Source organism: Myotis lucifugus, unplaced genomic scaffold (assembly GCF_000147115.1).
Source record: "Myotis lucifugus unplaced genomic scaffold, Myoluc2.0 scaffold_48, whole genome shotgun sequence".
In the NCBI taxonomy this organism is placed as follows: Eukaryota; Metazoa; Chordata; class Mammalia; order Chiroptera; family Vespertilionidae; genus Myotis; species Myotis lucifugus.
The window spans coordinates 6,884,656-6,911,093 of NW_005871096.1; the positions used below are offsets into that span (position 1 = coordinate 6,884,656).

The 26,438-nt window shown below is 38.5% G+C and overlaps 1 pseudogene; it reads right to left on the bottom strand.

Moving 5' to 3' along the window:
- Nucleotides 1-24,227: 24,227 nt before the first annotated feature.
- LOC102430822 lies at nt 24,228-24,762 on the bottom strand (annotated as a pseudogene).
- Between the last annotated feature and the right edge of the window lie 1,676 nt (nt 24,763-26,438).

Genomic DNA, 26,438 nt, shown 5'->3' on the forward strand with positions numbered 1-26,438 from the left:
GATCGATGAGTTTTGGCAGACATCAAAAATACAAAACTATTTAATTAATCAGAAGTGTCCTCAACAATATATCCAGAATAAATAAAATAATTTAACATGCCAGTTCCTTATAAAATGCCTTAATTTAGGACAACATCCTTATATAAAAAGGCAATACCGTACTAGCAATAATGTAGCATTTTCAGACGATCTACCTTAATTCAGAGAAGAATTTAATATCTATGCTTAAAAAGTTCCTTAATATTTTAGGGGAGTTTTTATAGTTCAAAACATATTAGCCCTTCTCCTAATAATAGAAGAACCAACTTTTCAGATAGTTTTAACCTGGTAACCATCATTTCACAATGGGCTTCAATCACATTAAAATTTTCAGTTTGCACTGAGCCTGGAGGACTTATTCCAAGATTTTTCTGAAGTAAAAGTATTTTTAGAGTCTGAAAAACATTCCCAGTACTCCTAGATCACAAAAATGGATTTGCAATGGAAGTCATTTGATTCACACCATTGGGGAAACAAATTCCAATACATCACTCCTGGAAAGATTCATAGAGAGTTAATTACTCCTTCAAGGTTGTATGTAAGTCTGTTTTTTTTTTCCAATTAAAGTTTAGTTTTATTTATTTATTCATTTATTTATTTAATCCTCACCTGAGGATATTTTTCCATTGATTTTTAGAGAGAGTGGAAAAGAGAGGGAAAGACAGAGAGAAACATCGATGTGAGAGACACACATTGATTGTTTGCCTCCTGCACATGACCAGACCACGGCCCAGGCTGGGAGGACTCTGCAACCTTGACCACGAACCCGGGACCTTTTGGTCCGCAGGCCTACGCTCTATCCCCTGAGCCAAACCAGCTAGGGAAGCTTAGTTTTATTTTTTAAATGGTAAACACATCTGCCATGTTATAGGGAATGTAAATACCTTAAACAAAGTAAAGTTTTTGTAAATGAGTTTCTTCAACATTCAAAGATATTTCTCCTCTCTACGATTAACTGAATTTCATTCTCATTTAATTAATGAATTCTACCCTCAAATCAAAAGTTGCTGCACTAGCCTTCAATGACAGATCTTATTACAAAAATATAAATCATAGTATTGATTTAAACAATTTGCCTTCCTATATAGGACTGTAAATAGAGGGTGAGAAGCCACAAAATTAAAACAGAGAAAAAACAACCTTGGTAAAATGTAGTCTTATTAATTACCCAGAAACTAAAGTGGAAACTCTAGTGATAGGCATTTAGTTTTAAATTATTTTGAAATGGTTCACATTTCTAAAACATGCTCCTTGCTCTCTGTAAAGAGTAAACACTTGCTAGGGTTTTCCATCTGCCTGCCCTTTTATCCATCCATTATGTTCTAAATATGAATTTTCTGACTCTAAAGAACAAGTTTCAATGTCAAAGCTAATTTCTACAAACACATTCAGACATTTCAGTATCATGGCAGCGCTTTATAAATATATTCAATCTCTTCAGAGGGAGTGTAACACAAATATGATATTCTCATTCCAGAACTGAATTCTCAAAAATATTCCTAACCTATTTGGATGGGAAATCTAACCCTGGATAAATGCCATTTTGTCAAGACTGTATATATCAACATCCAAAAGTTGTAAGTCAGCCTTAACTGCAGCTTTTAGAAAACGGTAAAATGTTCCGTTTGGCATTAACGTGGTATTATAACCTTGCAGTCAGAAATACGCTGTGTCTGACCAAGCCATGCTTTCTGACAAAGCTGAAGGGAAATGTATGCACAAGAAACAATGAGCAAAGAACACAAAGGTAATACCTCATTAATTTCCAGACTGGAGACACAAATTCCAATGTAGTAAGTCTTCTAACTCAAACTACATCACATGGGACATCCCTTTTTCTAAGCTTGCAAGGACCTGATGGCATCAGGGGGAAGGTAAGTTTGGATATTTATTCATTTGCAACACAAAGAATGCTACTTATTATAAACTCCAGTGGGAGGAGTCTTCCCATAGGGAAGTCAGAAAGTAGCTATCAGGAGATGGGTGAATGATAATGGAGGAGCAAAAAATAACCAGCCAGTTGTACCAACTATGAATAGAATTTATGTCTCAGGACCCAATTTAATGCCCACTGCACTTTGCTACCCTGTTACTCCAGAGAAAATTCTATACACCCTGGAGAAATTAGAACATTCTATGAAAATACTTGGAACAATTTCACATGTAATTTGTCATTTTGTGGGATTGAGCATCATTTTGGGCCTTCAGAAAATTCTTCAAGAATGTGATGATCACTGAAAATAACACACAGATAAGTAGATGGTATTTATTTCTTCTAAGTTTCTACCATAGTTAGAATACTTTTGAGCTTATCAGAGTAATTATTCAGATAAAATTTAATATTGTTATTTTGTTTCCTTAAAAGGAGAGGGGCCACTTAAAATGTTTTAAATCCTTAGAAGGCTCTCTGGAGCATTAATACTTTCTAAGAGGTTTTCCCCTTTATTAATATTTTAGAACACAGAAAATCTTACCATAGAGTATTCCACATAGGTTGTACATAAACACCATTAGAAAATAATTTGTTCAGTGAGGTATTCAATGACATTCAAGATTTTTTCTAACCAATCTGACTACCTTGTGTAACTTGCTAATTCAAGCTGTTGAAATAAATGGTCTATCAAATGTCAAAATATTTGTGTACGTAAACATAGCCAGTATGAAAGGATAAGAGCAAGATGACCATCCATTCCTTTATGCTGCTGCGCTTCGTTACTGTCTCATGATGTTTAAGTGAGTATGTGTGTGTTTCATGCATATTTACCTATTCAAATGGAAAGATTTGAGAACTCTATAAGATATGATTTGGATATACAGGTATAGTGCCTTGGGCTTGCATAGGTAAAATGATTTTTGTATTAGCTTTCCCAGACTTTCATTGTCAGCTAGCTGGTAAAATTTCCCCTCTTAACTCTATTTTTAATATTCGTAACTGTCAATTCACATATAATCTCTATCCTGAAACCTATTGCAATTGCTAACACAGAGTCATTTTATATCACTTTCGCTTTCACAGTGGGGCATGACATTTATTGGCTTGAGAACACTGACTAAATTGGATTGCAATTCCAATATGTGTAAAGGTACCTACAATAACAGGATGACACAAAACCAAATAAATGAGAAATTACAAAGGTCAGTCAGAATGAAAGGCAGAGCTGGTAAATAAAAACACAGTAACTCCCAGGAATAAAGGAAACCAAAAAAATAAGAATACAATTTTCAATACAAATAAAAGGATCAGGGAATGCATGTACTGTGGAGGTAATTGATCTTTTCCAAACAAAATCTTGGTATGGATCACACTATTTTCTCAGAAAAACTAAATGAATGCAACATCAAGAATATACCTATTGTTAAACTAACAGGAAAACGATTAGGGAGAAATAGATTTCTGTTTTCAATAATAGTTATAATTCAGTGCCTGTGATCCTCAATAAACATAAAATGTGTAACATATTAGATAACCAGTAAAATTTAGCAGCTGAAATAAATGAATGTCAAGTATTCTGAAAAAACAAAGAAACAAACAAAATCAAGATAAACTAAGAAATAAAAAAAGTAATTGGTGAATTCAAACAAAGTCCTATATTATAATGTGAATAGAAATTAAAGTGAAAAAAATTATGGGCATTAAAAAGCATGTGCAGCCCTAGTTGGTTTGGCTCAGTGGATAGAGCGTCAGCCTGCAAACTGAAAGGTCCCAGGTTCGATTACGGTCAAGGGCACATGCCTGGGTTGTGGGCTCGATCCCCAGTAGAGGGTGTGCAGGAGGCAGCTGATCCATGATTCTCACTGATCATGGATGTTTCTATCTCTCTCTCCCTCTTCTTTCCTCTCTGAAATCAATAAAAATATGTTTTTTTTAAAAAGCATGTGCAGCGAAAGCATATAAAACAAATATAAAAAATTGAAAGATTTAAGAGAAAGCCAACATTCACCTACACCCTAAAGAGAAACACAGTTATAAAGAAAAAAGAAAGACACTGCTGAGGTCAGGGACAGAAATCTTGAATGGAGGAAATTTCTACATAGAAAATGGCATGTACAGAAAATAGTTAACATTGTCCGATGAGCATTTTAATTTACACATGAGCCCGTATCACTAAATCCAATAGCCAGTTTTGCATCCTCATTTCACTTGACCTACCATAGGTTTGGACCAAGTTGATCACTCTTTGCTGTGCTTTATTCCCTTGGATTCTAAGAACTTTTGCTTCTCTCCTAGCTCTCTGGTTGCTCCTTCCCAAGTGCTTTGTTCAACCTCCTCTTCATACTGATCTCTTTCTATTGGAGTGCCCAAGGCTTAGTCCTTGATCCATGCACTTACTCTTGGTTTCATCCAGCTTGGTGACTTTTCATATCATCTATATGCTGGTTACTCCCCAATTTAGACCTCCAGCCTAGACCTTTCACATGAACTCCAGACTCATATATATCCTACTGCCCAATATTTCTACTTATAACCATCCTAGATAGACTTAATGTCCAAAACGGAATTCTTGATCTTCCTCCTCTAACCTCCTTCATGTAGTTTTCCTCCTGCTAATCATGGGAAATTCCACCCTTGGAATTGCCCGGGCCAAACCTTTGGAGCTATTCTTGGTCCCCCTTTTCATAACCTACCTCATATCAAATCCACAGAAAGGGCCTTTTGTTCTACCTTCAAACTATACTCAGAATTTGGCCACTTTTAAGCACTCTCCACCATTACCACCCTGATCTGAGCCACCATCAGTTGTTACTGGATTATTGCAACAGTGTCCTAACTGGTCAGCCTGCATTTGTCCTTGTCTTCCTACAGTCTGTCTTCTATGCAGCAGCAGAGTGGTCCATTCAAAACCTATGTCTGAGTAGATTGTTCTCTGCTCAGAAGTTTGTGCAATGGCTCTTCACTGTAGTCAGTTAAAGCTAGCGTTCATATAATCATCCATCAGGCTCCCTGTGATCTAGCCTGCTCCCATATTATCTTCTTCTCTGACCTTATTTTCAAAAACTCTTCCTGCTGCCCCTACCCTGGAGAGTCACATTCACCCCCTTGCTTTCCCTTGAGCACATCAGACTCACTCTCACCTCAGGACCTTTGTTCTGGATGTTGCCTCTGCCTGGAATCTGCTCTTAGCCACCTGCTTGGCCAATGCTCCTACCATCTCAAATATTTGCTCAAACCTCACCTGGATGAGGCTTACCTTGACCACCCCTTTTAATATTGCAGCTTGACAATGGTCCACACCCCTGCCATTCAACATTTTAAATCCCCTTATTTTGCTCCGCTTTTTCCATAGCCTTTATAACTTTCTGAAACACTCCATCAGCATTTATTATATCTGTTATTTATTGGTTGTGTCCTCTTGCTAGAATATGAGATCCATGAGAGTGGATGTTTTTTGACTGCTTTATTACCTAATGTACACAAAGTATACTGGATTGAATTACTATTAAATAAGCCCATCCTTATATACTGAACTTTCAGGTTATGATTGATATACATATAATTTTTATGCCACTGGGAATATCTCAGCACATCCCCCAAATAGCATGCATATTCAATATGAGTTCAGGATTCATTATTGTCATTGCTTAAGAATCACTTAGTGCTAGATTCTTAAAAAAAATCAACAACTTATATATGCCATTAAAGTTGCAATTATATATTAAGTACTTAGTAGATTCAAACCTCTGTGTTGTGAAAAATATAATGACATAAAAACATGGTCTCTAAAATTTATTAGTCTAATAAGGAAGAATATCATAATTTTCATGTTTATCTGATTGGTGAATTTCTTCTTCCTAGCTGTAGTTCCCCATTGTAAAACTAAATAAAATAGTGTTTTCTTTTTTCAGGAGTTCAGGCAAAAACATTTATTCTCCCTATCTATTCTAAGGCTCTTTAGAATTATAGTAAATGAAACTGGTTAGCTGGTTAACTTTTCTCTAATGGAATCACAAATTCATTTCATTCCAGCTTCTTAAGGAGTTCCCTGGAGGCCAAGTCAATATGCTGAGTTAGACTAATAGGCTTTCAGCATTACAGTCTAGGTACACATCTTTATTTAAATGCCACAGGGACCTTAAAGTGTTTAAAGTAGATGAAATATTACCATTATGTTCATATGTGATGTTGTGTGGTGCTGAGATATTTTTAAAATGTTTGATATTTTAAACAAAGTAATAAAATACACAATCTGTCCCTGGTTGGTACAACTGAAACTGTATCTATGGTAACAAAACTCAGTGACCATGAATGTTAATCCATCTGCATTTTCACAAAGAGGTAGAAAATAAACATTTCAATTCCAACCACATGTTTTGCAAATGATATCTCCTGTCTAAAGTGAGTGGGTGACTTGATACTTTAAAACATGTAAGAAAACTGTTTTCTCCCTAATGTGTGAATATTAATACCCTGTCCTTTTCGATCTTTGAGAATTTTAGGAGCTGGCCTTACCCATAACAAGTAGACAGCTAAGAATGATAGAATTCTGGCACTTGATTGAGCATCTCTGTAATACTCCAATGCTCACGCTTATAGTATGAAGCTTGATTTAAACAGCAAGATACCGGCCCTATTACCCAAACACTGGCTTACCACTGCCTATTAATCTAAATATTGACTTTATTTTGTCATGCTGTTTCAAATTCCATTAGTCAAAATATCCATTTTTTCTCTAAAACTGCTTTTAAAATGAACCTCTCTTGACAGTTTTTTCTAGTACTACTAGCTGAGAGCAGATATCTGTGAAAAGGAGTGTTTTGTTTTAGGAAAAGAGAAGTCCTTATATAAAATGGTATAGGGCAGTGGTTGGCAAACTTCGGCTCGTGAGCCACATGTGGCTCTTTGGCCCCTTGAGGGTGGCCATGAAGTTTCAATCGCACTGTACGTGCACGCCCGCACGTGGTATTTTGTGGAAGAGCCACACCCAAGGGGCCGCAGTTTGCCGACCACTGGTATAGGGTAATGGTAACCTATTCCCATGCCCATGCCTCTACATATAATTATACCTACATGCTTTTGTATCTTCTGTATGTTTATCTACCTGTATTTGAATGAGAGCTAATTTAAAAATACAAACATTTTTATGGGCCATATTCTTCCCATTCAAGATGAAAATAGGCATACTGAACCCAGTAGGGAAAAATGGATATTTTCAAGTTAGAGATCATTTTGTAGACTATAGTGACACTTTATTGAATAGAAAAATGATGAGAAATTTGATATTGTTTTGTAGCCATCAATATGTTAGCACCTTTGGGGCATGTTTGAGAAGTTGTAATCAGGAGTAGCTGTCTTCTCTTTCAATCTGCAACTTTAGAGTAGGCTAGTCAGATGGGATCACTTGGCATTATTGCATGAGACTGAACTGGGGAGCTGGAGAGCACCATGAATACCCCTAGACGAGAGAGGAGAGGGCTCCTGAAGGTGGACATGGATAGAAGAAGGAGGCAGAGAGGCTTCAAAGAGAGTTCTCAGCTATGTCATCATTTTTCCAGGGTCCAAATCTCACATATTATCTATATTTTTAAAAAATATATGTTTTTATTGATTTTTAGAGAGGGAGGAAGGGAGAGGGAGAAGGGAGAAACAGAAACATCTATGAGAGAAAAACATACATGGGCTGCCTCCTGTATGCCCCCTAGGGAATTGAGCCTGCAACCTAGGCATGTGCCCCAACTGGGAATTGAACCAGCAACCTCTTGGTGCATGGGTCGACACTCAATCACTGAGCCACACTGGCCAGGCTATATTCTTTCTGTTTTAATATGTAATCTTGATCTTAAACCTTTTTCCTTGTAGAATCACTTAATATGTTGTTCACAATGTATATATATGAGTAATTTTTTAAGAAGCAAAATTTATTTCACTCACCTTCTAAAACATAATTGCAAAATTTACCACTCACCTTTCATCTCAACATATTTAGAAGTGAATGCCACTCACTGTTATTATATGTCTAAAACAGCTAGAAAATAGAACATCTTACCTCATGAGAGTTCAGTGCCAAACCCTGGGAAGAGTAGACCACAAAGGTTACTAGGGGGCAGTTTCCTGTGTCATGTGAACTCTATTTTTGGAATAAAAAAGTCTTATAATCTTGGCTAATTTGTAATGACAGCCATTTCTATTGATGGAATAATCACTCATCTTGAAAAAGAAGAAAAACTGTGATTTAATAAAGTATTACAGAATCAATATTTGAACAACCACAGTGCTCTACTTGCTAGCAAAAATTGCTATTGCTGACACTCACTCTAGTGTCATAGTATTGTGTAGAATGCAAATAATTACAAAATTGTTGGGCTTAAAATGCTCATATTTTAAAATTGGTCCTCTGCCTATATATATATCAATTTTGATACATTTCTATATACTGTATATATGTATATCAATATTGATATTGATAAGATGATTCAGAGTAGATGAGCAGACCACTAATGATTTGGAAGAAAGGGCAAAATTCCCTGGTGCACTTGCAAACTCTACATGATCTAAGAATATCTCACAGGTTCATTAAATTAAGTGGGAAAAGAAATCAAACAGCTTTTACAGTGTCATGAACATTATATGACTAACAGGTAAATTAATAGCCATACAAACATATGTCACAAGCACCTTCTATACTATTCAATGCAGAAAAAGTAACTAATTTCTATGATATTAAAAACCAAGGTTTCCATATTCCAGTAGATGTGACAGAGTGTAAACAATAGGTAATGTATACAGTTTGGGGTGAACAGAAGTTGAAGTCAGACTTGTCCATTCTCTTCCAGAAATTTAGTCACATATTTCACAGGGAATGGTGACTAGAATGTCTGCTAGAATTTCCCTGAGGGATGGTGAAATTTAGATGCTGTAAGATGGGAAAAGAGAGAAAATCTGAAATCATTATCTATACTAATAAAGGAGTAATATGCTAATTAGACCAGATAGACCGGACATCTGCCGGACATCTTTCTGGACAAAGCTACAGCAGCTGTGAGGGCTGAGGGCCGGTGCTGCGGGAGAGGCGGTGCCGTGGGAGAGGCGGTGCTGTAGGCCGGTCCAGCACCATGGCCCCTTCCACAAAGGCAGTGGGAGAGGGTGCTACAAGGTTCTGGTCCCAGTGCTGCCCCTTCTGTAGAGGCAGCCAGAGAGGCAGCAGCGCAGGCCTGGTCCCAGTGCCACGTCTCTGCAGAGGCTGGACTGGGTGCGACCTGCTGTGTCTCAACCTCACAAAGCCCCTCCCCCAACCAGCCTGGCCCAGATCGCCCCCCCCACCCACCCACCAGTGGGCAAGAGGCGGGGCCAGTGCTAAGAAGTGAGGGCGAAGGGCCTGCAGCCGCAGCAGTGGCAGCTGCGAGGACTGAGGGCAGGCAAGTGTGGCAGCCGGCAGTGGCAGCAGCAGCGGGATGATGGGGGAGGTGCCGTTCCCTGATCAGCCTGGTCGCCTCCTGCAGAGGGAGGCCAGACTGCGGCTTAGGCCTGCTCCCCATGGGAAACGGGCCTAAGCCGTCAGTAGGACATCCCCTGAGGGCTCCCAAACTGTGAGAGGGAGCAGGCCGGGCTGAGGGACCTCCCCCCAGTGCACAAATTTTAGTGCACCCGGCCTCTAGTATAGATAATAAATATCTGTCTTAAGGTATCTTCCTAGTTCTCTCTATAATCTCCATTTGATTCTGTCCATTGTAGCTGTAAGTCTTGACTCTATATGTTCTAAGCTTGGAAATCATAGTCTCTTAAGAATCAACTCAACATGTTTATTTCTCCCAAAGGCATATTTCCCCTTTAAATAGGGTTAAATTTGCCTCAAAAAGCTTTGATCTATAGTTTAGATGATCAAAGTGGTCCTATTATGAATATATATGGTCTTTATATCAAAATTTTAGGATCTTTTTTAAAGGCATGACATAGTATTCACTATTGTCAGATGCATGTTTGCTTTTGAGCAAGAGCAAGTGAGAGAAAAAGTGCTATTTAAGTATGTATCTACAGATATTTAAGAAACTTAAAAACCTTTAGATTTAAAACCTGTTTAGAAATATTACAACAGAAATGTATAAATTACTCAAGTAGAAAAACATTTCTTTTGTAAAAAGGACATAGTTTCAACACTGATTTATTGATTAGATGTTGTAATGCTACTGGAATGCTCTCAACAGGGCATTTTGGCATCACATATTCCCCTCATGAGATATTACTTAAAGTTCATGAAAATGATTCCTTTCCATTTTTGGAAATGATTGCTTTTCCATTATTTTCCAGTAAAGGAATCACTACTCCCCCCCTTACCATTTTTAAAATGATGGGGATTTTCAAATGATAAGTAGGGGTTTTACAGAAAGCTTAAGGGATTATAAATTATGAGAAAGTATAAAGTTCCTTCTACTGAAAACTCTATTCCTGGTAATTATCATACAAATGAGTTCTGTGACTGATTGGTAGGATAAACTGTAAGCAAATAAAAGTTTGATCAAAAGAAAACATTTCTCTCCTTTCTAATTGCTGTCACCAAGTTCATCATGATGACAAACGGATTCATTCTTTGGTGCAGATGAACACATTTCCAACGTGAATTCCTCCCGACCTTACCTAGTCACCTTTCAGGATGACACAAGGCTTAGTTCTAATGAATATTTATGTCCGGCACAATCTCATGGGGTGACTATGTCATTGGTGAGATCATGCAACTTTCCTCGGCTTCCAGGATAAATGTCAGTAAAAGTAAGAGCCCCATGAAATTGGAAGGCACATTAACTGCTTTCCTCGAGGAGGCACCTGGGAGGTCATCCCGGGAGCGCTGCAGCTCTACAGTGGCTGGCACATAATTCAGAGAAAGTGTGAACGTCTGGGCCGCCCTTCTCAGAGAACACATCAATATTTCATTGAAACTAAAGATTGAATCTGTTATAATAAAGAAGAGCCAGAGCAGGAGACAGGGCTGCAGCTATCTGTGGGCGGGGAAAGAAAGAAGTAATGAAAATACAAAGTGAGGTGCGGGGGGGATGGAGACTGCCAGGAATAACCTTTATTTTTTATCAATCGCCACTTCTTCGTAACCTAACCCTCCAATATCTTCCTTGCAGAAGGCCAGCTTTGATTGGTCTCCCTGCTCCATCTGAAGGTGGTTTGCTGTAAACCATGTGTCCTTGTGAAGAGAGCAATGAGAATCTTTCAGTTCTTCAAGGTCATGTTGAGGAAGAATTGTCGGTTAAAATGCAGTCTTTTCCACTCCCTCACAGCAATTTATTTACTAGGGCCAGTGGTCGGCAAACTGCAGCTCGCGAGCCACAGGTGGCTCTTTGGCCCCTTGGGTGTGGCTATTCCTAAGCCTTAGGAAGGTGGTTTGCTGTAAACCATGTGTCCTTGTGAAGAGAGCAATGAGAATCTTTCAGTTCTTCAAGGTCATGTTGAGGTCGTACTATTGATATTTGGCTCTGTTGACTAATGAGTTTGCCAACCACTGTCCTAGACCAACATCTTGGTTGGGGTTTCTGGAAAAGCAGTCGTTGGGACAAGAACTTGACACAGGTTTGGCTGGTGCACTCAGAAGGCAGGAGTGAAACGAGGGAGTGAAACAGGGAGATTAGAACAGAGAGCATTAACGTGCAGGTAATCACTATGGACCCCAGGGGATCAACTCTTCTGGTACCTTCCAGAAGGATGGGGAGGCTGAGCATCTCTCTCCCCCTTTCTCTCTTCCATTGCCTGAGTGTGGCTGGCAGGGGTGTTACCTTGCTGGCACTTCTAGGTTGCACCTCTGAGGTGCTGGAGAGAACACGTAAGCAGGGAGACAGAGAAGCAGAGAGGACAGGCTCCTATTCGTAGAGCTGAGTCTGTAGCTCTGAGAGAACTCAGGTGGGCGGAGGGCCTATGCACTTATAGCCATTTTCTCCTCATAAAGTTTAAGCACAACTAGAAGTAACATTGTGTAATTTCTGCCGGGCAGACAGAATCAATATTGTGCACTTAATGCACATTGCTTTCTCTTTAATGGCTCTGTGACACTTTTTACTTCATTTTCCTCATCTGTGACATTGAGATAATCATTACTGCATCAATAAGGCTGCCAGGTAAAATACAGGAACCTAGTTACATTTGAATATTGTATAAACAAAAAATGCTTTTTTAGTATACATATGTCCCATGCATGCAATACTGGGGGTACATTTATACTAAACTAGAGGCCCGGTGCACAAATTTGTGCACTAGTGGGGTCCCTCAGCCTGGCCTGCTTCCTCTTGCAATCGGGACCCCTTGGGGGATATTGGACTGCTGGTTTCGGCCCGATCCGTGCAGGCTGGGAGTCCCAATCCCCGAAACTGGCAGTCCAACATCCCCGGAGGGATGTAGTAGTGGGGCCAGGCACCACGCTGCTCCCGCTCATCCCAGCCTCACTGCACCTGCTACCACTGCTCAGTAGCGCACTGCCGCAGAGGCAAGAGAGGCTCACGCTGCTGCCGCAGCTGTGCTTGCCAGCTGTGAGCCCAGTGTCTGGTGCCTGTCAGTCAGCTGAGTGGCGCTCCTGCTGTGGGAGTGCACTGACCACCAGGGGGCAGCTCCTGCATTGAGTGTCTGCCCCCCTGGTGGTCAGTGCATGTCATAGCAACCAGTCGTTCAGTTGTTCAGTTGTTTAGTCACTTAGGCTTTTATAAATATAGATAAGTATCTGAAGTTCAAAATGGCCCCTGAACTTCTCCTCTTTAGTTATTCTTAACCATGTCACTGGTATGTTCTCCATGCATAAGCAATGTCTAGAATTCATGCTAGAGACTTTTGAAATGATGTGCAGGGACTTCAGTGGCAGAACTTGTTGAGAGCAGGCATAGGTCAGACAGCAGATATGCCCACCTGAATTAGATGCTAGCATGATATTCATTGTGCTCAATTCTGCCCCCACTATAAAGTAGGACAACAATGCAGAAGGAAATGACAAACAAACTAAGCTTGGAAGTCATCACTCCCACTTTAACAAGAAAAACAATCTGTATGCATGAAAATCAATAACTTTTCTTAGATGTAAAACTGAATTCAAAGACTTCAATATGAAAAATGGGGGGAAAAGTGACTCGATGCTGAAAAAAACCAATAAATACTATCTCATCCATGTGATTGAGATTAACAGCAATGTTAATTATGTTAACAGCATAGACCTATGATATGATGTGATGAGAATGTCACTTTATCTCTGTAGTCTCCCTCCCAAGACCCATAATTTTAGTCTAATTTTGAGACTATCAGACAACAAACCCCAGGAGATTCTTAGAAACTATCACAACCAAAAGGGACCTAAGGAGACATGACCACTAAATGTAATGTAGTATTCTGGATAGAATACTAGAATAGACAAAGTATGCTAGACAAATACTGAGAAAATCTGAATTAAATATGGATATGGACTTTAGCTAATAATAACATATTGTTCCATTAGTTGTGACAAATATATCAGACTAATGTAAGATATTTATAGTAGGAGTAATTGGTGTGGGGTACATGGGAATGCTGTATTAGCTTCACAATGTTTTTGTAAATCTGAAATTGCCCTAAATACAAACACTTATTTAAGAAAAAGTTAGATACAAATGAGAAATATATATATATATATGAATAAAATTCAGTAGACGAAATAAGTAGTAGTTTTGGAGCCTCAAATGAAACCAGTAACACCAGATATAGATATAAAATATGCACAGATAATATTTAAAAAGCAAAACTAAAAAAACAAAAATAAGCAGGAAATAAGGAATCACCAAAGAGAAGACAGAAGATTTTTAAAATATAAGTACTAATAAGTATGTACTTCTAGAAAAACAAAATATGACTACTGAAGTTAAGAACTTTATGAATGAATTTCATAGCTTACTAGGCAGAGCTGAAGAAAGAAATCCTTTGAAAAAAATCTTTATTGTTGAAAAAGATCCTTAAGTGAAAGACATAGCTGAAGTTATCCAGAATTCAGCCCCAAGACTGAAAATAAGAAAAGAAGTTAAGAGACATGAATAAAAGAATGAGAAAGTCCAATACTCAACTATTCTGATTTTCAGAAGCACAAAAGAAGGAGTATTTAAGGAGATAATTATTTACATAAAAATTGTTATCATATCTTAAATCAATGGATCTTAAACCAGAGACATTAAGGAATGGCAACAATCTTAAGCATCATTTGTGTTACTTCAACCTACAGCTTCCATGTGCATCTTTTGTGAATACAACACTGATTCCTAAATACTACTGGAACCAGTTGCAAAAAATAAATGCTTAGCACTTGGGAAAATGACCCTTCTTTGTGCAAGAAGCTGTTGCATTCATACAATATGATCTGTTAATTAAATTGTCTTTTCTTTTCCTTTTTTTTTTTAAAGCTAACATTCCCTGGTTGAGTTTATATTTCTCTGAATTGACTCCATCAAATATTCAACAGTCTTTTTTTAAAAAAAAAAAACTAATGAAAATGAGAAACTGCTTCAAAAGTCAATTTAATAGTTCTCAAAAGTGAGCAATTTGTGTGGAGGAAGGGGCAGAAAGATATTCCCCACCCCTTATCTTTGTAGAGAGCAATGCCTTTAAGTTGGGCTGTACAGATGCTACTCAATCTGGTCTCTTGCTACATCCAGAGAAAAGAAGAAACAAAGAATTAGGGTCAGAACCTATGACGAGAGGCCAAAAAGCATGGCTAGCATGAGACCCAGGCAGAACGGAGATAGAACATACAATATGAGGGGCACCTGGGGACACCGCAGCACTCATCAGTGTGGACTGCTCACCAGTCACCCTTGGTGCCCAGTGTTCAGGGAGGAATCACGTGTATCTCTGTATTTGGATAATCACATTCTAAAAAATATTGCCTTTCTCATCCCTCCAAGGAACAATTCTTTCAGGATTTCAGAAAGCACAAATAGAATTGCAAACTAGACCTGAGGGGTCAGGGCAGTGATGCAGTTTATGTGCATTTCTGAAGGGCTTCTTTCAAAGGTGAAGAACAAATTCAGGTGAGCAGATGCACTTTTTAAATACACTCATTTTAAAAAAATAGCAGTAGGTTACAGAATACTGGGATGTTTATTTTTTTCAAGGAAAGGCTGGTCAATTACATCACTTGAATATTTCTGGAAATATTTTGAAGGGATGACGAGTGAGTTAATATCTTTATAAAGAGTGCTGAGATTATTTTTCTCAACAAAAACACACTGTGGGGTAAAAAGTACCGAATGCTCCTTTGCTTCTAAATAAAAACAAACAAAGACACACAGCAAAAACCAAACAAACAGAACCTCTAAAAATTAGGATATAATCCGTCTCTTTATGGTTCACAGGTAACAGAGGTTTCCTCAAATTTTCCAACAGAAAATGACTATGGGATCAGACATGTGGAGATTCATGAAAGGTTTTGAGAAAGCAAATGTGTGCTTTATGTTTTAATCATTCATGTAGCTGGCTTTTAGCAGTTGAAATATTAAAGTGTAAACATCATGATACCCCATTCCTTCAAAATAGGCTGCATTTGCATTTTTCATTGATGGTGTAAGAGAACAATTGTAGCTGCCAGCAAAGGCTGGGTTTAATTCATGCCTTTACTTAATGCACATTTATTGAGAACTTACTTTGTGCCAAGCATTGTTGCTGCACTGGACTTACAAGGACATTTAAGACACTGCTCTGCTTTCTAAAAACTCATAGTCTAGAGGAAGAAATTGGCTCATTAACAGGTGACTTATATGAAATGACAAGGGCAGTGTGAAACATTAGCACATAGGGTTAGGAGGTTCTACAGTAAGTAATGACAGAACTGTAACTGAAAGATTAAGTACCAAGTATTGAGGCTAAGGAGCGTAATGGCAGCAGGAGGGAGGCCCTTCCAGGCTGTTTGACCTCCAAAGGCCCTGCACTTCCAAGCACATCAATATAATTAATTCATTTCACTATTTCCCCAAAGTCCTACTATTTAGTAAGTGGAAAAAATTTAAAACAATCATTTAACATCTAGAGAACTCAAAACCTAAATTAGCAAAAGGCTCTTAATAGAGGTATGCCTCATTTAGCTAACATCTTTGCAGAAAAAGATACATTGTACGAGTGAAATTTCTAATTAAATGAGTACTCCCCTTGAAATATCAACACTTTCAAAATGTAGACATATTTATTATGATATATTTTTAAAAGATATAGCTTGATTTCTTGCCTGCTTAAGTGTGAGGTAATTGAAGGCATTTTTAGCTTTTGTGGATATCCTAGGATCATAATGATGAAGACCAGTCAGTTTCCTACTCCTGACCCGGCTTTGGCCCTTCTCTCAATAGCAGACCATTCTCTGTCTCTACCTCTGTTGGGTCAGCAGCTTCTGAAACCCCATTATCACCCTTTCCAGTTTGCTGCTTCTGACCTGCTGTGGACCTGTGACACTGGGTAAACCATTAATTTTAAGTTTTGAATTTTTGGCATTATGTACAGTAGAAAGGTCTAACTTTTGGAGAGATGAACAAACATTTGTTGGGTGTCTTATATGTGGCAGGCTTTGTGCTTAATTCTTATCTTATGTCTCAGGCTGCCATAACAAAATACAACAGGCCGGTCACTTAATGGATATGTATTTCTCATAGTTCTGGAGGCGAGAAGTCCCAGATCAAGGTCAAACAAGGTCAGTGAAAGTTCCCTTTCTGTCTTGCCCACGGCTGCTTATTCTCACATGGTGGAGAGAAAGAATGGGCTCTCTGGTGTCTCTTCTTATACGGACACCAATTCTAGGGGAGCAGGTCCCCAGTCTTAGGAGCTCACTTAATTTTAATTACTTCTATAAAGGCCCGATCTCCAAATATAGTCGCATTGGAGGTTAGGGTTTCAACATATGAGTTTTGGGAAAACACAATTATTCAGCCCATAGTACCTTGTTATTTCACATACACCTTACATTAGTCCTGGGTAATTCAGGCATTACTATCTATACACTTAGATGAGACTCAGAAAGATGAGGGACTTGCTAAAGTTCAGAGAGCTTGTTCATGTCAAGGCTGGGCATTCAATCCCAATGTTCTGATGCCATATCTGTCTCTTGTTTTGTCATGTATCATGACCTCTATGAATGGTACCAAGTCTTCCAGTTGATCAAGCCACTAACCTCAGCCTCATTTTGAATTTCTCTTTCTTGCTTACTGCCCTCCTTCTTCAATCAAGTCCACCTGGAAATCAGAAATTTTACCTTTGAATTCTCTCTCAAATCCCATTTCCCCTCCAGATCTATTACTGTTACAGCCCCTTAACCAGGCCCATCCTCTTTTTCTGTGGATTATTGACAAAAGCTTCATTACTAATCCCACCACCTTTACCTTCCACATTTCCTATCCTCATACCTGTAGCTAAACTGACATTCCTAAAAGCAAACCTGAGTCACTTCCTCCTAAACATTCTTTGAAGAGCCAAAACATTTAGGATAAAGTTTTATTTGGAATAGAAGGCTCTTCGTGATCTGGCTCTACCACTTTGGGACATTTGTGCATACATACAGCTGCTGTTTTCTGGAATGTTCTCTTCCATGTTCTTCATTTGGATAGCTTCCCGTCATACCTTAAACTCATCTTCAATGTCTCCTTCTCTAGAAGGCCTTTCCATAATCTTGCCTTCTCCCATCTAGATTAAACACTTCTCCTCTCTGTTCTTTGATTTTATTATCATCAAAATTTCCATACTATTTAGAAATTTAATGTTTAACTGCTTGACTGACCCACAAATTATAACATTTTGATGCAGGAACCCCATTTTTGTAATGATTGGGTTTAGTTCTCACTCTAAGTAATAGAGAAATACCCCTAAATAAAAGTGGCTTAAACAAAATGGATTTCTTTTTATATAAATATGTGGAGGCTATGTAACCTCCAAGGGTTATATAACACTTTTTCCATTGTCAAGATACACACTTCTTCCACCTTCCCAATTCACTTTTCATGGTTTAGTAAACTAGTGCCCATAGGATAGCTACCTGTTTTGTACATAAAGTTCTATTGGAACATGTCCTTTCTTTTAGGTATGATCTATGGCTACTTTCTTGCTATAATGGCTGAGTTGAGTAGTTATGATAGAAAGGTGAGAGACTTGCTAAGCCCACAAAGTCTAATGTTATTATTTGGCTTCTTTCTTTAGCATCTTAGAGAATGGTTTTAATGACCTTAATGGTTTTAGTGCTACTTCATATTCCAAAATAGCCACTGAAACTCCAGCCAGTTTTTCCCCCCAGATAATTCATCCCAAGAAAAAGAAAATAAATAGAGAAATGCATGACCCCTCCTTTTTAGAACACTTCTCAGAAGTTCCAGATTACACTCTTCTTAAACATCATTGGCCAAAATTCAGTCACATGACCATCCCAAGCAGCAAGGCAATGTGGGACATGTAGTCTTTTCTTATGGACAGCAATGTGCCCAGCTAAGTGTTGGTTAGGAGGAAGGGTTGAAAAGATGCTATGGCAAGCAACTACAGTCTCTGCTACAATCTCATTAAACATTTTCTCCTCAGCATTAAGCACCTTAGTGGTGGTGAATACAGCATTGTCTGTAAAGTGCTCAGTGATGAGTACTATATCCAGAGCTTAAGAAAAATGACCTCTGATTATACTACAGAGAACCAAAGTTGCTAGAAGGTTGACCTTTGGATAAGTGTGTTGTGGCAGCCTTGAAAAGAATTTTAGCAACTTAAGGACTCCAGTCTGCCCTTTTCAGTGTACTCTTTTTTGCTAATGATTTCATTTATTTAAATTTGTATATACCAGTTAGTAGTCTATATATATAAAAGCCTAAGCGACTGGCTGACTGACCGGTAGCTATGATGCACACTGACCACCAGGGGGCAGATGCTCAATGTAGGAGCTGCCAAGCAACAGCAACGTTGCAGAGTGCCCTCTGGCACTCCGGGACTCTGGCACTCCGGGACCCCCTCAGGGAATGTTGGACTGCCGGTTTTGGTCCGATCCCCACAGGCCAGGCCAAGGGACCCCACTGCCAGAGAGACCCTGCTCACTCCGCAGATGCCCTTCGAGCCCTGGCGCCGCTCCAGGTGCTGCCGGCCAGGGAGGGACTGAAGGAGGTTTGCTCCAGGGTGTGTCTGGCCCGTCTCACCCAGTCCTGCCCTCACCGGCCACCTTCTAATTAATTTCCTTTCAATGTGCACGAATCCATGCACCAGGCCTCTAGTTTAATATAATTACTTATTTGCTTTAAAGAAAAATTCCTCTTCCTTTCTCCTGTAAGTAGATAATGTGGGTCAAGTTTAGCAAAGACAATGTTTTGGGTCAGGAATACAGGAGTAGGAGGAGGGCCTAAATAATGATTGTTTTCTAAACCAGTAGTAGAAGCAAACTTACTAAAGAAGCATAAGAAGATGTCTTACTGTTGTAGGTTCTATGGTTTCCAGGCTCCTCACATGCTTTCCATAGATGCAGCATGGTGGTCAACAACCAGCTCTTACACAAAACCATGGGCTGTGAGCAAGGACTGTGACCCCACGGAGATCTCCTACCCTTCTGTTTTCATGTCCCCCTTTCACTCATTTCTCTTCCTTTCCAGCCTTCTTCTCTCAGAATGGGTCCACCTTCTGGGGTAGTAGAGGCTGGACTGAAAAGAGATGCCATGTATGATTTTGTCTGAGACTCCCCTAACTCCATGGGCACCTATCGGACACAGGCAAGGACTCAGCTATGGATTCACCACTTGTTTCAGCTTTTGGATACAATTCTTCATGTAATGATTGCCTAGTCCAAAGAGGCATTTTGCAATGATTGGGGAGTCAAGTTACACTCTTTCCTTCACATTACTTCATGAGTGCTGCGAAGGCCATGCTAGTCAAACAAATAATTGAACAAAAGGGTGAGTAGTGCTGGGTTGGATAATATAGTTTGGCTATGGATAGAACACAGTCTGCCAATTCACTCTTTCCTTGATCTAAATAAACTGCATTGAACTTCTCTTTTCATCATTTGTAGCTGCTAATTAGCTTTGAAATGATACTGTGTTTCAGTTTAAAGTATGTCTTCTCCCTTCAGTGATTCCTTTGGGACTGGTTGTTCATTTATAAAAAAAAAAGAGAACATTTTACATTTTTATAGTTCTGAGCACTGGACCATGGAGGGGCAGCAGATGTTGCCTGAATTTACCCACCCACGCATCCAAATGTGAATAATCTTGGTGCTCCTGGCAAACTTCTACTTCACACAGCATTCCTCTCCTCATATTGGGAAACTGCATCCTACAAAATGTTCATGAAGAACAAATGCAAACAATAACACTTAATTGTGAAATGTATTTTTTTGTAGTTGAAAGAGCTCTCAATTTGGAATTGAATAATCCTTGATCTGCTAGTAAACTGTGTGACCTTGGGTAAAAAAAAAATTTAGGCCTCTATATGTCAACTCAAAATAATGTTGTTCATATTATAAGATTGTGCTGGACACATACTTGGCTTTTATGTTTTATTAGAACATACAGAAAGTTTAGAATCACTTAAATAATTCTAAATAAGCTATTTGGTATAGTGATACTGTGATTCATAATATGAAATATATATTTGATCTTCTTCCCTGTTTCTGGCATAGAGCTCCTACAACCTTTGAAATTTCCTAAGGGATGAAAGTTATAAAGGTGTCTTTGTTATGTTAATGAGATGACTTTTGGACACTACCTAAGGATGGGGGCTGGTTGCCAGTGGAACTTATCCTGTGATTAGAAGGTTAGAATTATCAGTTCCATCTCCTTGATCTCTAAGAAGGGGAGATGAGCTAGAGATTGAGTTCAATGGCTAATGGTCAATACCTTACTCAATCATGCCTATGTAATGATTCTTCCATAAAACCCCAGAAGGGTGGGGTTCAGAGAGTTCCTGGGTTGGTGAACACATGGACATAGGGGAGAGTGGTGGGAACCCTGAGGCCTTTCCCCATACCTTCCCTGGGCATCTCCTCCACCTGGCTGTTCCTGAGTTATATTCATTTATTATAAACCAGTGGTCTAGTAAATAAAATGTTTCTCAGTTATGTGAGTTGCACTAGCAAATTAAACAACCCTAAGAAGGAGGTCATTGGAACCTCTAATCTACAGTTAGCAGAAGCAAAGGTGACAATCAAGACTTATAATTGATTTCTGAAGTGGGGAAGGGAGGGTGGTGTTTTAGGGCTGAGCCTTTAACCTGTGGGATCTGGTGCTATCTGTAGGTAGACAGTGTCAGAATTTAGTTAATTTGTAGGACACCCAACTGGTGACTAAGAATTGCTTGGATGAGTGGGGAAATCTCTCACTCCACACACATCCTAATTGGGTCCAGAACCCCTCAGGTATTAATAACTTTCTCTCCTCAACAGCGACTTCAGTTTTGACTTATGAGAAATAGTCTTTTATTCTCTCGCTGATAGTGTAACTTCTTTATTTTCTTTAAACAATTCTTTTAACATTGATTATTCCCTATATTTTTATCGATCATATGTCTATAACCTATCTACATATCCTTAATATATTTATAATAATTATTGATTTTCTCCCTTTTGGATATTCATACATTTTCTAGATGCTCTAATAGGTGTTGTGGGTAAAACAAAGGTTTACTGAGTATGGGTCCTATCCCCTGGAGCAGTGGTCGGCAAACTGCAGCCCCTTGAGTGTGGCTCTTCCACAAAATACCACGTGCGGGCACGCACGTACAGTGCGATTGAAACTTTGTGGCCACACTCAAGGGGCCAAAGAGCCGCATGTGGCTCGCGAGCCGCCGTTTGCTAACCACTGCCCTGGAGTACTGATGCTGCTGATAATGATACTTATCCTGTGCCAGGAATTTACATTCATTATTTCACTTAATCCTTCCAACATCCATCTAAAGAAGCATTGAGCTGTTATTTGATCAAGGCTACAAAAGTGGCCTAATGAGTGAGTGAAAGATCAGTCGGAGCCGAAAACCAGGTGACACAGGCTTTATTAGAGGAAAGACCTGCCGGGCTGTCTCGCAAAGGGAGAGCAGCAGCCCGTGCAACAGTTAGAACTCTTTTAAGGAGAATGAGGAAGGCACGAGAGCTTGGGGTACTTGGCGAGAGCTGGTTCGTTAGTCAATGTATATGTCCATACAAGGTGTTCCTTCTGGGTTAGGACAATATCACATTTACAGTAAGTCATTGCCATTCTAGGGACAGGTGGGTTTAGTAATCACATTCCAGGGAAAGGTGAGTCTATCAGTGAGTGGTGAAGGTAAGCTCAAATCTCAAGTCTGAACTTCCCAGCAAGAAAAAGCTTAGTCTTAACCACTGCAGAACACTGCCTTAACCTCTCCTGTGTTTGTGGAATATCTTATATTTCAATGATTTGGATGATTTCTGTATCTGTTTTCTATCTGGAGCTTTCCTAACATCCTTTTGCCATTCCTCCAGAGTTCTTGTACAGTTCATCTATAGCCAATTTTAATTAATAAAAACAATTTCAACTTTTAAACTTCTCTTCTTGAATTTTCTTCTTTCCTACCATAATTCTCTGGCACTGGACATATAGACTCAAGGTATTTAAAATGTCTTCATTATTCTTTTATGCCCCATTGAAACTTTTGAACTTTTAAACGTTTCCCCTTTGCTCCATTTTGGTGAGATTTCTAGGCCTTTGGCATTTTCTCTACCACCGCGCACTTTCATCACTGATCACTGGCTTCTGTCTTAACTTCAATCCCTCTCCCGACTTTCACCGAAACAGCTTTTGCCAGGATGTTTAGAAATATCTTTCATCTGCCACTTGACACATAGCACATGGTTCCTCTCTGTTTCCGATGGTCTCTAAGGCTTTCTGTTATGTTTCTTTAACTTTCCTATTTTAAGGTTTAGACCTCTGGTGTGGAGGTGAGTTTATCTTATTACTCAATTCATGGTGCACAATCATCACTGGTCTACGCTTCTTTCTAGTTTTACTATTTTCTTTTCTTTTCATGTTACATTATGACCCTCATTTCCTCCCCACCACAGAAATCCACTCTAAAAACATATTATGTGAAAACCATCTAAAGGGTATACTGAGCTATTTTATTACTATTATAATTTGCATTATATTTAATACTAGCAAAGTTAGGCATCTTTATATACAGTATTTGTTAGTTCTTTGGAGTTCCCTTCTTTGAATTGCCAATTTGTAACTTTTGCCTATTTTTCTATTATATTTTCTGGTCTTTCAGCTTTATTTTTGGAAATTCCTTATATAACTGATGTAACTTTTTAAAGTCAGTTTTATATACAACACTTAAGATAATGCAGAAAATTTCCATATACTCTCAACCTGCATACACAGTTTCCCTTGTCATAACATCTTGCATTATTGTGGTATATTTGTTACAATTAATAAATCATTATTGATGCATTATTACTGTTAACTAAAGTCCATAGTCTACATGAAGGTTCACTCTGTTGCACGGTTCTATGGCTTTAGACATATGTATATATCATTTGATATCATTACAGTATCAAATAGAACTTTTACTGCTCCTCCACCCCCCAAATCCTCTGTACTTCACTTTTTTCTTCCCTCCACCCAGGATATTGAACCCTTGGCAATCATTTCACTAGTTCTATAATTTTACCTTTTTAAAGAATATCATCTCATTGGAATCATAAATTATGTAACTTTTTCATTTAGCAATATACATTTAATGTTACTCGAGGTCATTTCATGGCTTGACAGCTTATTTTTTATTAATATTGAATAATATTCCATTCCACAAATAAACAAATAGGTTGTTTATTCATTCACCTATGAATGAACATCTTGGTTGTTTCTGTTTTTTGGAAGTTGTGAATAAAGCTACTGTAAACATTTGTGTGCAAATTTTTGGTGTGTTCATAAGTTTCCAACTTGATTATGAAACATCTAGGAGTGTGATTGCTGGACTTTTTGGTAGGGACTATGTTTAAACTTCACAAGCAATTCCATACCATCTTCTAAAGTGACTGTACTATTTTGCATTCCCACCAGCAACAAATGAGATCTCCTATAGCTCTGCATCCTCACCAACACTTAGGATTGTCAATTTTTTGTATTTTAACTATTCTAATGGGTAGATAATATCATCTTATTGTTGTTTTATTTTGAAATTCCCTGATAGCATATTTTCTTATGCCTATTTTCCATCTTTTATTTATTTTTAAGCATTCTGACTAAAACATTTAATTAACAAAAAATATAATAGCAGAGAAAATAATAACAACAATAATGAGAAATTAGAAGTGGGAGTCAGGTAGGAAAAAATGCAAAGGCCTTGGTCCACAGGAGACCAACACTCTGGCTGAGCTGGCCTTAGCCCCAGCTCCTTCTGAGTTTTCCTTGGCTGGCTTCTCGTCCTCCCCCATGAGTCGAATATTTTGCTTTTCCCGGAATTCATTTAGTTCTTTCCCCTTGGCCTGAAGCTGCTGTGTCAGTGTCTCAATGATCTTCTCCTTGTTGTTCTCTGAGGCAGGCAGCGCCTCTTTGACAGTGCGCTCCATCAGCACCCCTCCAACCATGCGGAAGTACTTGTGGGTTTCATCTGTCTCCTTCAGTGTATGGATCACTGGCTGTGCTCCTTCAACTCCATCTCCAGCTCGGCTGCCTTGGATGCTAGGCCCCGCTGTGCTGTTCCTGCCTCAGGCGGTGGAAGCCAGCAATCACCTGCCCCCTTCCCCGCGCTGCTCCCGCTGCCTTTGCCTGCAGCGCAACCGCTGCTCTTGCATTCTTTATATTTTTTTTTGTGAGATATATGATCAGAATTTTGATCATTTTCTCATTGGGTTGTTTGTTTTCGTATCATTCTTATGTATTCTTTGTTCTTTTGGATACAAGTCCTTTATAAGACATGTGTTTTGCAAATATTTTCTTTGAGCCTGTGGCTTGTCTGTTCATTCACAGAGCAGACATTTTGAATTTTATAAAATCCAATTCGTCATTTTTTTCTTTCATGGATGATACTTGTTTGATGTTGTACCTAAAAAGTCAGCATTAAAACCAAAATCATCTAGGTTTTATGCTATGTTATCTTCTAGAAAGTTTATAGTTTTGCATTTTACATTTATGACTATGATTCATTTTGAGTTAATTTGTGTGACACATGTAGTCTATGTGTGGGTTTTCTTTCTTTCTTTTTTTATTTTGCATATGCATAGGCAACTGTTCCAGCACCCATTTGTTGAAAAGATAGTTCTATCCCCATTGAAATTCTTTTGCTGATTTGTCAAAGATCGTGTGGCTATATTTATGTAGCTTTATTTCTGGGCTCTCTATCACATTCCACTTATCTATGTGTCTATTCTCTCACCAACACCACTTATTGTAATTTCATAATAAATCTTGAAGTTGGTTGGCATCAGTCCTCCAACTTTGGTCTTCTTCAGTATTGTGTTGGTTAGTCTTGGTCTTCTAATTTTCCATATAATCTTTAAAATCAGTTGGTTGATATCCACAATAATTTGCTGAAATTTGACTTAGAATGCATTAATGAAATAATCAAAATAAAGGCATATCGTGTGTGTGTGTGTAGTAAGTGTGTGTATATAATTTTGACTTAGCAATAATATAAATATAGGTAAACCATTTACTGCAAACAGAAAAATTTTCTTTATTTATTGCCAGTGATATGTTTCTTCTAACTAAGATCCTAGTGATGATGTAACAGTTGATTGAAACGTACTACTTGATAAAATTTAATGAAAATTCATTAGCTACATTTTGTTCTCCATAGGTGGAAATCCTTAGGAATTCAGTCTTTATTCTATTCAAGAAGTGAGAGTTATGTCTACTTAAGGAAAGAGTGTTATGAGATCATTTCCCTGTAATAGTGTTCTAAGGTCAGGTTCAGTTGATCATTTTACCAGCGTCGACTTAATGGGCAAGTCACAGAAACAGAAAGAACCAAAATCCTACCCATTTTCCCACGCCTGTTCTGTTGATTATGAAGTAAGAACCATTACAGGAAGCTGCAACATAGGACATGTGGAAAAGGCTAATCCAAGAAGCCACTAAAATCATCCTCTCAATCGTAGAGCCATCAACTTGAGAAGGTTTGAGGGGAATATTAATGTTGTCCCTGAGGCTAAGCAATAGCTGACCTCTCAAATGCTGTTATTTTCTGGAAGATTTAGGGAGCTTATGTGACCAAAATATCCTTCTTTGGGGAAATTTCTTCTAATAAGTGAGATGGGAAGCAGCTATATAGAAAGCATCTTAAATCTGTTTGCTCACCGGGTCTCTAGAAGATCAAAACTGATTATCCGTTAGGGAGTAAAAGCTCATCCAGGAAATGCCTGAATATTTTCTTGACTAATTGATTTTGTCATATACATGAATACATTATGTCCAATTTACATTTACCACTGATAGATATTGTTAATGGTCATTAGAAATAACATTATTTATTTACCTAATGCACAGTGTCTGGAAGGATGGGCAGGTATAGTTTA